Source organism: Triturus cristatus, chromosome 3_2, assembly GCF_964204655.1.
Source record: "Triturus cristatus chromosome 3_2, aTriCri1.1, whole genome shotgun sequence".
Taxonomy (NCBI): Eukaryota; Metazoa; Chordata; class Amphibia; order Caudata; family Salamandridae; genus Triturus; species Triturus cristatus.
In genome coordinates this window covers 1,211,259,187-1,211,273,738 of record NC_140584.1, presented here as the reverse complement: position 1 = coordinate 1,211,273,738, position 14,552 = coordinate 1,211,259,187, and positions in this window count along the sequence as shown.

The following is a 14,552-nucleotide window of genomic DNA, read 5'->3' as shown; positions in this document are numbered from 1 at the left end:
GTCCGGAGATGCGGTGTCGAGTAGGTCCCAGAGCTCGACGGCGTGTTTGCGGGCGGAGCTGGTGTTGATCAGGATGCATCTGAGCGGCCGCCATATATGGGGAGGTGGGGAGGGAGGAGCAGCTGGGAGGCGGGAGGCGGGAGGCGGGTGGCAGGGGCAGCAAATGGGCACGGAGGGGGCGGGGCCACGGGGGATGCAGCGGTGGGGACGGGAGCAGGGAAACGAAGCGGTCGCAAGGAAGGAAAACAAGGCAAAAAGGGGTACAGAAGCAGAAAAGGCGGCACAGCAGCAGCCGGACAGATGGGCAGGGGGCACAGAGCAGAAAGGTCGCAGCAGGGGCGGGAGGCAGACAAGGGACAGAGGGAGAAAACCGGGCAGTGGGGGCACAGCGGTAAAAGAGGTCACAGCGGCGAGCGGGGGGCAGGAGGGTACAGAAGAGGAACGGTTGTACAGAAGGATGGCAGAGGAGTACAAAACAGAGACGGGCAGGCAGAATACAGGCACAACAGAGAGCAGATAGAACCTAAGGCCACCACTGGCCACCAGGGATGAGGTGCAGGTGGTAGCCTGCGGACATGCTTAAAGTAGTAACATTTGCAGTCTCATTACAGGCAATGATCTGAATAGGGTTTGCTTCGCAAAGGTACCACAGTGGAGACTGCTTTTCGTGGCTTATCACAAACTTTTGGAGATGAGCCATAGTGATATGGCTTAACTGTAAATAATCTGACACTGAAAAAGAATTTAAAAAGGGAAAAAGGAGTCGATGAGCGAGGTGTCCTCGCCCACGCAGAATGCCACAGAGGTGGGGACGCGGAAAGCGTCCAGGGCTCCAGGAGGAAGCCCATGGGTGTGAGCCCGACTTGGGCAATGGAAGGATTAAGGCTGCGTGAGTGGGCGGACGGGAGTCGCGGAAGGAAAGAAAGGCAGGAATGAATAATCTGACACTGAAAAATAATTTAAAAAGGGAAAACGGAGTCGATGAGCAAGGTGTCCTCGCCCACGCAGGCTGCCACGGAGGTGGGGACGCGGAAAGCGTCCAGGGCCCCAGGAGTAAGCCCATGGGTGTGAGCCCAGATTGGGCAACGGAGGTATTAAGGCTGCATGAGTGGGCGGACAGGAGTCACGGAAGGAAAGAAAGGCAGGAATGAGGGCTATGTTAATTGGAGTAAAGTGAAGGCGAAACATAAACAAGTTTATGCTGAGAAAGAAAGTACCTGAAAAGTTGAAGCCGGTCGAAAGCCGGAGCGAGTCACTGCAGTCATTAGGCTGTGTTTGGTGTGCGGCGAAAGTGAAAGCAGCGCGAATTAACGCGAGACGCGGCATGGGAGGGGCGGAGGAGCGTTCAGAGAGCAAGCGAGAGGAAAGACAGATGGTGCCTGATCGGGCGCTGAAAGCTGGCGGTTGCGCCCATGCACGCTCGCGTGAATGCAAGCGCTAGGCCAGCCAAAGCGTGGGGTAGCACTTTGAAAACCCACCTACTAAATGTCTCGCAGAGTAGCGCATGCGCTGGCTCAGGCAAGACCTAAACAACAGTTGATGGACAGAATGCAGAACAATGTCATACATTCACCCCAGTACAGAGATCTGGGCCTAAATCCATAGTTTTTTTGCTTACCATGCCATTCCAGTTTGGACCCAGCCATATGCAAATCAGTCTTGACCATGTGCCTCATGGGAACAGTCCAGCCCAAACTGCCAGCCAGGTCCTCCCTGGACTGGAAAAAAGCATCCTAGGACCGGTTTCGGGGTAACACCTCTCATCAGCCAGCACATGGCGAGTCACTGCTATTTCTCTGCAAAACCCCTGGGCCGGTCCGCACATCTTATTATTTAATTATTTCCTGAGGAGGGGGCCCTGTGTTGGGCCTCCTCCCTGAGCAAAGTGCTAAACACAAGCGTGTTTGCTCAAGGAGGGAGACCCCGAGGGCCCAATCCCCAGGTCTGTCAAAGGGAAGATACCCCAGGAACACCAGTCCCCAGAGCACTCATACAAAAGTGACAGGGCGCAGTGCCTGGCTTGCACGCTTGTGTTTGTGGTGTGGGGGGATGGTCATGCTAGCCTTTTGCTGCCACACCCATGCTCCTCGCTGACAGGGGAATTGGGAATCACCATTGCTCCCACCGCAGGTGGGAGCCAAGGAAGCCCACTCTGCGGAAGCCCAGAGAACTGTGGGTGGGGCGTCGCTGAGGGGCCACCGAGCCTTGAGACTTCTTCAGTGGCACACTACATTAGAAAGGGCCTACGGGTGCCCGTTGTTGGATTAGGGCTCACAAACTCAGAAGCAAAGGGCCTAAAGTAAAGACCACTTAGAGTACAAACGAAAATCGGAGATGGGGCGAACGGCTCATTACGTATGCACGGCTCCGGCTTGCAGCATCCCACAATGCTCTGTGCAGGTCTAAATTGCATCATTTCATTCTCGCAGTGCCCCAAGGAGGGGAAGGGGCACCATCAACAATATGTCCAAGTGTCCTCGGTGGCTGCATGATGTGCAGCAGACCACCAATGTGTTTAGTAAATGCCACCCTAACTCTCCCAGGGAGAAACATATATAACACTGTGAAAGGCTTTATTTAATCCCATGCAATCTGTTCTCAGGCTCTAGAGTGAAGGGCCCCTGGTGGTTTGCTCTATGACTGAATTGTGTGGACTGTAGATTGTGAAGAAATAATCAGACACACAAAGATTTAATTCAACCTGGATATTGTCTATTAAACCATTATTAGTATAATGAATGCTTGTGACTGGATTACTGTTTCCAATGATTTAAATGGAGATGCCATATTCAAACATGACACGTGGTTATTGTTATTGATGTGGTGACAAAGCCAGCCGGACTTATATACTTAAAATGACACCCTCTTATAATGTGATGTTGCATCTAGTTTAGATGGGGGGATTGTGATTATGGGGTTCAGGGCCCGCTAGGGGTGTAATGGTTTTTAGGGTGTTGCTAAAGGTATCTCCATCATATTTAGTAGTATGGGTGTAATAAAAACACTTTCACGTAAAATAAAAAAAACACTGACAGCAATAATTTGAGAGTTGTTGTTGAGTGCCATTGAATTGGGATTGCGAGCCCACACCACCTTCCCTGAGTAAGACTTGGACTGCTCTACTTTGCAAACCTGAGGGAGTCAAGTGCTACAATAGGTTGCTTGGTTCCTAATAAGACTCACATCCTTAGCAATTAATAACCCAATTATTTACGCTTGCCAGTAGTACAAAATAGGGCATGGAGGCGTGCTTTCCAAAGCCATAAGAAGAAGATATCAGAAAGAAATAGAAAGGACACAGAGGGAATGAAAAATAGCCAAAGAAGAGAAGAAGGTCCTTGACCCAGCACTAAAGACAAAGAAAAGGAAGGAGCAGGCTCTAACACAAGGTGGAGACCAGGAGCTTGAGAAAAAGAGAGACCTGGAAGGAAAGGATCAGGCACTGGCACAGGGTGGAAAACCAGGAGCTTGAAAAGAAGAGGGACCTGGAAAGGAAGGAGCAGGATCTGGCTCAAGGTAGAGACCAGTAGCTTGAGAAAAAGAGAGACCTGGAAGTGAAGGAACAGGATCTGGCACAAGGAGGAGACCAGGAGCTTGAGAAGAAGAGAGACCTGGAAGGGAAGGAGCAGGCTCTGGCACAAGTGGAGACCAGGAGCTTGAGAAGAAGAGAACCCTGCAAGGGAAGGAGCAGAATCTGACACAAGGTGGAGACCAGGAGCTTGAGAAAAAGAGAGCCCTGGAAGGGAAAGAACAGAATCTGACACAAGGAGGAGACCAGGGGCTTGAGAAGAAGAGAGCCCTGGAGGGAAAGAAGGTGGCCCTGACACAAAGTGGAGGACCAGGGGCTGAAGAAGAGACCCCTAGAAGGGAAGGAGCAGGCTCTGACACAGATGGAAGACCAGGAGCTGAAGAAGAAAGCCCTAGACGGGAAGGAGCAGGTTCTGACACAGATGGAAGACCAGGAGCTGAAAAGGTAAGCCCTAGAAGGAAAGGAGCAGGCTCTGGCACAAGGTGGAGACCAGGAGCTTGAGAAAAAGAGAGACCTGGAAGGGAAGAAGCAGGCCCTGACACAAGGTGGAAGACCAGGAGCTTGAGAAGAAGAGAGACCTGGAAGGGAAGGAGCAGGCTATGGCACAAGGTGGAAAACAAGGAGCTTGAGAAGAAGAGGGACCTGGAAGGGAAGGAGCAGGCTCTGGCTCAGGATGGAAGACCAGGAGCCCTAGAAGGGAAGGACCACGCTCTGGCTCAAGTTGGAGACCAGGAGCTTGAGTAGAGGAGAGCCCTGGAAGGGAAGGAGTAGGCTCTGGCATAAGGTGGAGACCAGGAGTTTGAGAATAAGGAGCCCTGCAAGGGAAGGAGGGGGCTTTGACACAAGGTGGAAGACCAGGAGCCTTAGAAGGGGAGGAGCAGACTCTGGCTCAAGGTGGAAGACCAGGAGCTTGAGAAGAAGAAAGCCCTGGAAGGGAAGGAGGAGGATCTCACAGAAGGTGGAAGACAAGGAGCCCTTGAAGAGAAGGAAATCGGGTCTGGATACAAGGTGAAAAACAGGAGCTTGAAAAGAGAAGAGAGCCTTAGAAGGAAAGGAGCCGGCCCTGACACAAGGTGGAGAACCAGGAGCTTAATAAGAGAGTCCTAGAAGGGAAGGAGCAGGCTCTGACACAGATGGAAGACCAGGAGCTGAAGAAGAAAGCCCTAGATGGGAAGGAATAGGCTCTGACACAAGTAGGAAGACCAGGAGCCATAGCAGGGATGGAGTAGGCTCTGTCACAAGGTGGAGACCAGGAGCTTGAGAAAAGAAACGCCCTAGTAGGCAAGAAGCAGGCTCTGACGCAAGGTGGAGTCCAGGAGCTTGAGAAGAAGAGAGCCCTAAAAGGGAAGGGGCAGGCTCTGGCACAAGGTGGAGATAAAGAGCTTGAGAAGAAGAGAGTGTGAGAAGGTGGCCTGATATATGCTGTCCACTCGTTCTAGTGGGCACCTTGTATCAGTCCAAACAACCCCTTATGGTGATAGGTTAAAGACAACCTTATGTGAAAGCTATCCTAGTGGTAGCTATGGAGAGCAGCCTTCAGGCTAAGTCTTGAAGGAAAGTAAAGCAGCTTGTTTTACCAGTCTATAATCTCTTGAATGATCAAATGAAAAGACAACCACACCAGGTATATATTCAAAATATATGTATTTAAGATAATACACACCCCTCTAGTCTCTTTATGAGACTGAAGTTCGAAGTACTTCAGTTACAAGTGTTTAAGCATCAGTAAAAGCACAAATACATGTTTGGGCCCTAGGGGCTTGCCAAACCATATACTAAAATAGTGGTATAAAAACCACGACTGAGATAGGCAAGGTGCCTATCACCTCTAGAATCGCTGGGACCCCAAGGAACCACCCAAGGTAGGGATGTCGGGGACCCACGGGAGCCGTATGCAGTGTGGAAACACAACGCGTGTTCCTATTACTTTCGATTCGGAATGTCGCGGTTGGAATTTTAAAGATTAGGGACACTTCAAATCGAACTAGGACCAAACCCTTTTGGACTTAGACAGTTCTAGAGCTAGCACCCTCGAGAGTACCGGAGTACTGGAGTTACCTCACCCAGGGAAGCCGGGTGCATAGGTACCTTTTGGTGTCGGGTCGCGTCGTCGATTCCAATGGAAGCCTGCAAAGAACTGCTGCTGCCGAGAAGAGGAGAAGTGTCCGGAGAGATCCAAGCCTGGATCTAGGATGTAAGGAACCTGAAATCAGAGGGGACAGAGTCTGGGTCACTTGCCAGTGACCTAGGGCAGGATGGACCAATGCCCACAGATGTCAGGTGCTTCAGGTGAGTTGTCGAGTGTCTTGACTCTTCAGCCACGAGTTCCAGGAGGTGTCGATGAAGTCCACGAGCCGGTTTTGAGCTGTCCCACAAAGTCTGTCGAGTGCTGTGGTGGCGGCGACCAGAAAGAACCCAACAAGCCTTGGCAACGGCAAGTCTCAGGAAATCAGAGAAAGGACTGCAGTGCAGACCAGCAAGGTCTGATGGATTCACCCAGCAAGGGTAAGTAAGCACAAGTCTGGAGAAACCAGAAAAGTACAGTTAGAGTTGGAGTTGCCTTCGTGGGGACCTGCTAGCTAACGGGCTAGTGATCGCGAAGGAGCCTCAAGCGGTCGCACTTGGAGCTAGCCCACGGGTCACTCGTGGAGTGGAGGCCAACAATCTTCGGTGCAGGAGGTGCTCAAGGCTGGGGATACTCGAAGCCCAAAGCACAACTTCGAGGATGACTAGGAAGGTGTTGTTGCTGCAAAAGTTCACGGTGTCCAGGGGTCACGGTTCCACATTACCCACAATAGCCACGGGCCTCAGCTTTACTGTGGACTCAGGGTAGCCTCGGAAAAGTCTGGAAATCCACCTCTGGTGATGCAGAGACTTCGGTGTCCGGCAGGAGTTACAGCAATGCAGACCGGTCAGTTGCTTCTTTGGTGCCTGCCAAGCAGGGGAGTCACTCCTTGACCCCAAGGGAGATTTCTTTCCTATTCTAGTCGTGATAGAAAGTCGAAGGTCCAGGATATATGTTTCAGAGGTTCGTACAGGGTAATCTAAAGTCCTAGGGACTGGGTTCCTATACTTATATTAAGTTTAGGGGATGGACTACCTCTAAGGCTCCACCTATATGTGGGCCTGGGGTGTAGAAGTGGACCTCAGCTAGTGCAAGGGGTTCGCCCTCCTCTGCACAGAGTCCTCAGACCAATAGGAAGAAGTTGGCACAGAAACTGGAATAGACAATACAAAGTTTAATAAACCTCATGAGGTGGAACTACATTCACACAGCACCCTTCGGTATTGAATGAAGTAGCATACCAAACAGAAGGAGCATGGTCCTTTTATACCCACACAGGGGCTTGAAAGAGGGCGGTACAAGTACAGCAGAAGATGTACATATAAGGTCATATAGAAATGCACAGTCGACAAGTAGGAGGAGTTAACAGTTTGCCAATGCTAGTAAACACATCCTGACAGTTACATACTACTAACAGCTGCAAGGACAGTTGAAAACTCACTGGGCATGTGCAAAGGTGGAAGATGCTAAATATAGTTCGTTTCTAGGCAGATTACAAGAGCAGTCAACACTGAGGGAGGACAAAGCACATGGTGAGCACATGGCAAACAAAATGGCTGTCAGAAATACAAAATGGATTCCGCAAAATGGACATGATAGCCTCTAAATACAAGATGGATTCCGCTAATGCTAAGCCAATCGCTGCCAATTTACAACAGACGACCCTTTTAGCATTAGCTGAAGACATCTGTTCCTCTGGGGTGATCTAAATATGCATCCCGTACATCTATTAGCATTATTTCGGCCACCTCTTTATTCAACATTTGTTGGGCTTCTGTTTCTGCAACATTCCTTTTGACAGGTATACAGGCAGAGATGCAAATGGAGCAAAGCATTGGACCACATTGGATACATACACAGCATGTAAAAAGTATCGTAATCATTACACACAGGATAGTCAGTAGCTTCCAGCCCCAAGCAGAAACAAGAGTCCAAAACCATCCAGCAAGAGTCCAAGTACCAGTCTCTGGATGAATTTCTGCAGCAATCTTATGCAGTTTTGATATTGCGTCGTATACTGAAGGTGAGTGATCCGGTATGAATACGCAAAAGCTGCTACCGATGATGCGACATGCACCACCTCGATCAGCCAGAACCACATCTAGAACCATTCGGTTCTGGAGAGCTATAATCCTTGCAATTTGCAGCTCCTCCGTAATGTTCCCAAGTGCCATAGCTGTCTGATTGGTAACAGCTTCCACAACTCTAGTTAATTGTCTTACTTTCCTACTGTTTAATGCAGCACCCACAAAGAAGATCAAACCTAAATTAAAATCGACATATTGTTGCAGAGTGGTATCAGTTTGGTCTACTTCGTCAGTACTTATTGTCCTCTTGTATCTATTTCCAGAGATGTCGTCGAATAATTTAAGGTCCTGGTGGTATGATGCAGGTGCCAGAAACACAGGGGGCAATAGAAAGGACACATAGCACACACCTGACCACCCAGCAGGTAGTTGATAATGTCCGTGGCTACCACAGATAAAGTAGGTATTATGTGAGGCTATAAAACTACTGTTATTTACACTTTCAATAGTCAGAATTACAGTACATTCGCTTTTCCCCACTGGAATTCTCCCAATACTGCTTACACATAGATCTGCTTTAGCTCTAGTAACAGAAATCACAAATTGTTCATTACTGGTAAAAGTTCTCATATTTGTGAAGACATATGGTGTTGAAATATTGTCCGGTTGATACTCTTCCCATTACCATTTGGTCCCTTTGGCTTGAGGATAACCATCTTTATCTTGGTAGCATACTTTATTAAGGCGAAAAAGAAGCCCGCCTACTGTACGTCTTCCAGATGCAAACAAAAGCGCATACCAAGCTTGACAAGAACCATTATGAGAAAAGGGAAGAGGAATAAAAGGTGTTCCTCCTTTCTTTTGATGTGCAGGTATCATCCCACACACCCAACAGTTGGTAGTATTTGTGGCATTATGAGTATGATGCAACAACTGGATAAAGGTATTATTTAAATAAGATTGTCGATGCTTCTGCTCATGGTAGGGAAGCGTAAAGTAGTGGTGTTCAACTGATACTGGAGTAGTGGCGATCAAAAGCTCTCGAGCAGGAGCCACTTTCTCAACGAACCAGGTTATTACTGCTACAGCCACCATAGCAACAACAAACCCTATAGCACAAATGATCTTTCTCTGTCATGATCCTGGGTGCGGCGACGTGATCTCCGAGTGCAGCGGACTCCCAGTCCCAGAAGCCTCCGTCGTTTCCCGCCGGATAAGACCTTCCGTAACCATGGACGCGGATAAAAGGCGCGTCGACCAGGAAGGCGGGGCCAATGATTCCCGTAACTTGTACCTATCAACGGCTCCGCCGAGCAGACCCTCGAACCTTTGCTGCGACCTCGGCTCCCGCCACTTCGAACTCGCTGAAGACTCGTCGAGGATATAGCAGAAGCAGACCGCGAAGCTTCCCCCGGCTACATCAAGGAGGTGAGTGAGCTTCTGTCACTTCTCCTCGCATCGTCCGCGCATCTCGCGGCGGTGCATACTCCTTTGCCAGCATCTTCCCTATGACCCGGACCGGTAACCGTGCCGGCTCTTCAGGCGCTCCTCCGCCCCAGGATTTCCGGGTGTTGAGTGGAAGCGCCTACCACGCCTCCAACCTCGCAGGTGCTCCTCCGCCCCTGGATTTCCCGGCGTCGAGTGGCAGTGCCTACCTTACCTTTAGCATCGCCGGCGCTCCTCCGCCCCTGGATTTCCCGGCGTTGAGTGGCAGCGCCTACCTCACCTCCAGCATCACAGACGCTCCTCCGCCCCTGGCTATCCCGGCGTTGAGTGGCAGCGCCTGCTTCATTCAACACCGGCCCCGCTGGTGTCTCTAGGCTCTCTCCCTTCGCCTCCCGTGACTTAACGAGGAAGGTACGGAGGAGGGCGCCCTGAAAACAAACCCGCACCGGCAACATTGCTAGCTGGCTTCTCTGGTGGCGTTGGGCCATCTCACTCTTCGTCTCCCAGTGCAGTAACGGGGCAGGGACTTGCGGAGAGCACCCTGACTCTACGCACGCTCGCCAGAGACCCCACCAGCACTTAAGAGAGGACCCTAGCTGAGACCCAGATCTATGAAGGAAGGAGTACCAGGTAGGGGGAACGACAAGCCTAGGTTGGTGTCTTGGGAAGAGGGGAGAGCCTTTGGCTAATCCATCTCCTTGTTTCTTGCAGGTCTCTCTCCCCGCTGTTCCTACCCTTCCTTCCCTCACCCACCTCTCTTCGCGTCCGAGGGTATTACACGTACACCGGACAGCGGACGGATGGGCGGGGAACCCACACATAGCATCGACGTCATCCTGAGGAGAGGATTCAAGGGGACCGTGACAGAATCATTGGCCCACGAATATTTCTCCTCCTGATCACGTCGGCGCAGAAACATGGCCTCATTGGACGATGTGATGGCCGCGTTGGCCCAAGTTCAGCTAGAATTAGCGGCGTCCAGAGCGGACTCCGCGGCCCTGCATACTCGCCTGGACCGCATGCAACGTAATCCCTTTGATGCGGGGATTCCGTCCCAGTCACCTACACCGCAGGATGTAGTTGAAATGCCGGCTCATATCCCCTTGGCCCCCCCTGAGAGGTTTCACGGGGTCATCCAAAAAGTGCAAGTCTTCCTAACGCAGGTGCAACTACACTTCCACTGCAAACCCAAGCTCTTCCTCACGAATCAAGCTCGAGTGGCGTTTCTGATTTCCTACTTGACCGGCGAAGCCGCACAATGGGCTGTCCCCATAGTGAGAAGAGATGATGCCCTCCTATACGACAGGGACTCTTTTCGACAGGAATTCGAGAAAACATTCGACCGCCGCGCTGATACATTCTCCGCCGATCGGGATCTTCTGGACCTTCGCCAAACCCCCGCCGATTTCCTGGGGTATGTTAACAGTTTTCGCCGATTGGTAGCCGAAACAGATTGGCCCGAGACGAAGCAAGCCGCGATCTTTTACAGGGGGCACACAGACGAGCTGAAAGACGTCATTGCCCAGATCGACCCGCAGCCTCTCACCTGCGCGGCCATGATAGAACTGGCTTCCAGGCTCGAATATCGTCTCAGGGAACGAAAAGGCGAACATAAACGTAAAGACAAAACATCGTCACCGTTCGAACATCCCCGCTTGTCGGAACCAACGCCAACCAGGACTGACCCCATGGAGATAGGGACGGTGAGAGCTTCCTTGACCCTTTCGGAACGGGACCACCGACGAAGACAGGGCCTCTGTTTATACTGCGGTAAGAAGGGCCATTTCTTGTGCGAATGCCCTGTGCGCCCGAAGACCAGTCGGCCCCGGTCGGGTCAAACAGCGGCCAGCCTCGGCGAGGGACCGGCGGAAAACCCACGCGCTTGAAGGAACGGGAAGGGAAGCCTTCAAGCTGTCATTTTATCCCTTCTCTGGAAGCCAACGTCACCAAAGAACCCGATCACCTGTTTATCACAGCGCAAGTGATGCTTGACAACGGTCCCCTTGACGTCAGAGCCATGATTGACTCGGGAGCCACGGGTTGTTTTATGGACGTCAAGGAGGCGGAGAGATTGCGGATTCCCCTCAATCTCAAAGACACTCCCGAACTGGTGTATGCCGTTGACGGCAAGGAGTTGGAATCCGGTCCCATTCGGCAAGTCACTCCGTCCCTGTGGGTTACAATAGGAAAAGAACACGGAGAATGGCTCACCCTGAACATCATACAAGCCCCTCGATGCAAGCTCATCCTTGGGTTGCCTTGGTTAAGATGACATGAGCCCTGTATACAATGGGCGACAAACACGATCACGTTCGACTCTCCCTTCTGCCAGACCCATTGCCTTCACAGAGAGAAACCTCCGGAGAGGGAAGACGGAACCTCGCACCATGTGGCTACCACAGCTGAGAAGGAGGTGGTTCTTCCCGAATGGTACGCACCATATAAAGGGGTCTTTGATAGGCGAAAGGCCGAAGAACTGCCACCCCATCGCGACTTTGACTGCCGCATTGATCTGATACCAGGGGCCACCGTCCCAAGCAGCAGGGTGTATGCCCTCACCGGTCCCGAAACCTGCCACCTGAGGGAGTACTTAGATAAGTACTTGAACCTGGGATTTATACGCCCCTCCAGCTCTCCTGCGGCATCCCCCCTTTTTTTTATACCCAAGGCCAACGGTGAGCTGCGCTGCTGCATCGACTACCGCTCCCTCAATGTCATGACCATCAAGAATCAGTATCCCTTGCCGCTCATTCCAGTCTTATTGGAACAAGTCCGGGAAGCGTGGATCTATACGAAACTGGACCTCCGAGGGGCGTACCATTTGGTTCGGATACGCGCGGGGGATGAGTGGAAAACCGCGTTTAAGACACGATTCGGCTTGTTCGAATACTTGGTAATGCCGTTCGGGCTCTGCAACGCCCCGGCCGCGTTCCAATACTTCCTCAACGAAGTATTGAGGGACTACCTGGACAAATACGTCGTGGTATACATCGACGATATTTTGATCTTTTCGTCTGATTCCAAGGAACACATCAGCCACGTACGGTCGGTGTTGAAGGCCCTTGAACGAAACCGCCTGTTCTGCAAACTCACAAAATGTGAGTTTCACGTTACCACCGTGGAATTCCTTGGCGTCCTGCTCACCCCCGAGGGACAGATCATGACCGACCGGAAGGTTCAAGCCGTGGCCAAATGGCCTCAACCGACCACTGTGAAGGAAATACAGAGCTTCCTCGGCTTCTCAAACTTTTACCGGAGGTTCATTCATCATTTCTCTCAAATGGTTACGCCACTCACCAAGTTAACACGAAAGGGGGCCCCCTTCATATGGTCTCCGGAAGCCCAGACCGCCTTCGAGCAACTCAAGAGAGCGTTCACGTCCGCTCCCATATTACGACATGCCCAGCACGAGCTACCGTTCATCGTAGAAGCCGATGCTTCCGACGAGGCTGTGGGAGCTATACTATCCCAGCGTCGTCCGGACACCGGGCTACTCCATCCGGTAGCCTTTATGTCCAAAAAATTGAGCCCTGCCGAACTCAACTATACCATATCCGAGAAGGAGCTGCTCGCCATACGAGAAGCGTTCTTGGAATGGCGGCATTGGTTGATGGGGGCTCGTCATCAAGTGACCGTGTTCTCGGACCATCGAAACCTCCAATTCCTACGATCTGCTCGCCATCTGTCGCCCAGACAAAAGAGGTGGATGCTCTTCTTTGCGGAGTACCATTTCATGGTGACGTATCGTCCCGGGACACTGAACAGAAAAGCCGACGCCCTATCACGCCAAAGTCCTCCGTGTCTCCCTGCGGTGACTCCCGAGCAATCCATTATCGCTCCAGAACAAGTCATAGGCAGTCTTAAGACCGAATCCTTTATACAGGGGGTGAAGAAAGGAATCCAGACATTCGCCTGGGCTTCATGGCTACGAAGCCACAAAGAATGGCGGCTACACCACGGTCTTCCTCTGTGTGGCTCCCGGGTATTAGTCCCCACACTTCGGTTCCGGAAACTTGTCTTCTCATGGTGCCATGACCTACCCTGTGCGGGGCACATGGGAGGGACCAAAACCTTGGAAACAGTGTTGAGACTTCTGGTGGCCTTCCGTTCGACCGAACGTATTGCTATGGGTGAAAAGATGTGCGGTGTGTGCACAGATGAAAACGGACCATCAACGACAACAAGGGCTTCTGATGCCGCTTCCCACCCCGATGAATCCATGGGAACGGATCTCCATAGACTTCGTGGTGGGGCTACCGAAGGACCAGGGCTGTACCGCCATCATCGTAGTCGTAGACTACTTCACGAAGATGGGACACTTTATTGCCTGCAAACAAGTCCCCACGGCGGGGGTCTTGGCGACACTTCTGTTGAGACACGTGGTGCGTCTTCATGGACTCCCAGTGGGGATTGTGTCTGACAGAGGGTCGCAATTCACCGCCCGATTCTGGAGGGTGTGGTGTGAACAGCTCGGTATCCACTCCTCCCTCTCCACGAGCTTCCACCCTCAGACAGATGGGCAGACCGAGCGGCTCAACCAGACCCTTAAACAATATCTGCGTTGTTACGCAGATAAAGCAGCGGACTCCTGGGTTGACTTGCTCTGGGTAGCTGAGGTAGCGTATAACAACTCACAACACTCCTCAACACACCACACTCCCTTCTTTCTCGCCTCAGGGTTCCACCCACGCTTTGTTCCCTTTCTTCTCCCGCGGGAGAATGTGTCTCTCCCTGATTTACAGACACGGCTCCGCACCATACACTCCGCTCTTAAACAAGCCAGGGCTAGCCTTCAGGTAGCAAAGACACGTTACAAAGCACAAGCAGACAGGCGGCGGACACCCGCGCCTGTCTACCGAAAAGGGGAAAAGGTGTGGCTGTCCATGAGAAACATCCGATTCCATAATCCCAGTGTCTTTCACCCGAAATATATAGGGCCCTACCCTGTAGTACGACATGTGAACCCCGTGGCGGTGCAGCTGCGGTTGCCCCCGCAGCTGCGCATCCACCCGGTATTCCACGTTTCACTGCTCAAACCCTCGCTGTGCCCGGTGAAGAAGGCCCCGGCCCCTGTTTGGGTGCACCACGAACAGGAGTATGTCGTCCGCCGGGTCCTGGATTCCAAACTTGTGAGAGGCAAGCTGTGGTACCTTTTGGCCTGGAAGGGTTACGGACCAGAGGAAAACTCGTGGGAACCTGCTTCGGCGGTGCACGCTGCCCGCCTGGTGGCGGACTTCCACCGCCGCTCGCCCTCCAAACCCGGGGGCTCCGGCGGCCCGGTGACCGGGGTGAAGAGGGGTGTGCTGTCATGATCCTGGGTGCGGCGACGTGATCTCCGAGTGCAGCGGACTCCCAGTCCCAGAAGCCTCCGTCGTTTCCCGCCGGATAAGACCTTACGTAACCATGGACGCGGATAAAAGGCGCGTCGACCAGGAAGGCGGGGCCAATGATTCCCGTAACTTGTACCTATCAACGGCTCCGCCGA